The sequence below is a fragment of the Lepidothrix coronata genome, unplaced genomic scaffold (genome assembly GCF_001604755.1).
Source record: "Lepidothrix coronata isolate B3197 unplaced genomic scaffold, Lepidothrix_coronata-1.0 Scaffold457, whole genome shotgun sequence".
NCBI classification, from domain to species: Eukaryota; Metazoa; Chordata; class Aves; order Passeriformes; family Pipridae; genus Lepidothrix; species Lepidothrix coronata.
The window spans coordinates 43,015-44,081 of record NW_016690637.1 but is presented as its reverse complement, the minus strand read 5'-3'; the positions used below and the strand labels follow the sequence as shown (position 1 = coordinate 44,081).

The 1,067-nt window shown below is 55.7% G+C and overlaps 1 protein-coding gene across 1 annotated transcript in view; it reads left to right on the top strand.

Annotated features, from left to right (window-relative positions):
- The window catches only part of PHC2 (polyhomeotic homolog 2), a 9,052-nt gene that overhangs the window by 3,639 nt on the left and 4,346 nt on the right, over positions 1 to 1,067 (top strand). The window lies entirely within an intron of this gene.

Genomic DNA, 1,067 nt, shown 5'->3' with positions numbered 1-1,067 from the left:
GGGTGAGGTAACCCTAAAGTCTGCCCAACAGCCCCCTGGGGGGGGGGGGGTAACCCCAAAACACGTCCGGGGGGGGGTAACCCTAAAATCTATCTGGGGGTGTGGAGGTAACCCCAAAACACTCCTGAGGAGTGGGGGGAACCCCTACAATCTATTGGGGGGGTGGGAGGAACCCCAAAACCCACTAATATCCCCCTGGTAGGGTGGGGGTGACCCTAAAATCCACCTGGAGGGGTGGGGATAACCCCAAAACACATTTGGGGGGGTAACCCCAAAACACACCTGGGGGGTGTAACCCCAAAACATACCTAGTGGAGTGGGGGGAACACCAAAATCCATCTGGGGAGCTGAGGTAACCCCAAAACACACTTGGAGGGTAGGGGGAACCCTAAAATCCATCTGTGGGGGCTGGGGTAACCCCAAAACCCACCAACATCCCCATGATAGGGTGGAGGTAACCCTAAAATCCACCTGGCCCCCCCTTCCCAGCAGGATGGGGGTAACCCCAAAATCCATCTGGGGGTGGGGGTAACCCCAAAACCCACCCCCCCCCCAATGAGGTAGAGGTAACCCCAAAATCCATTTGGCAGGGTAGAGGTAACCCCAAAATTCACCTGCTTCTCCCACACCCTCAGTGGAGCAGAGGGAACCCCAAAAATCCATCCAGTGGGATAGAGGGAAACCCAAAACCCACCTGATGTGGTGGCCATAATCCCAAAAGTCACTCAGCAGGGTGGAGATAACCCCAAAATCCATTTGGTAGGGTAGAGGTAACCCCAAAATCCATTTGGTAGGGTAGAGGTAACCCCAAAACCCACCTGCCCCTCCCACACTCTCAGTAGAGGGAGCCCCAAAAATCCACCCAACAGGATACAGGGAACCCCAAAACCAACCCAGCCCCTCTGGCAGGGTGGGGGTAACCCCCAAAATCCACCTAACCTCCACCCCATCAGGGTAGAGAACCCCAAAACCCACCTGATGGGGTTGCCATAATCCCCAAAATCACTCAGCGGGGTAGAGATAACCCCAAAATCCATTTGGCAGGGCGGGGGTAACCCCAAAATCCA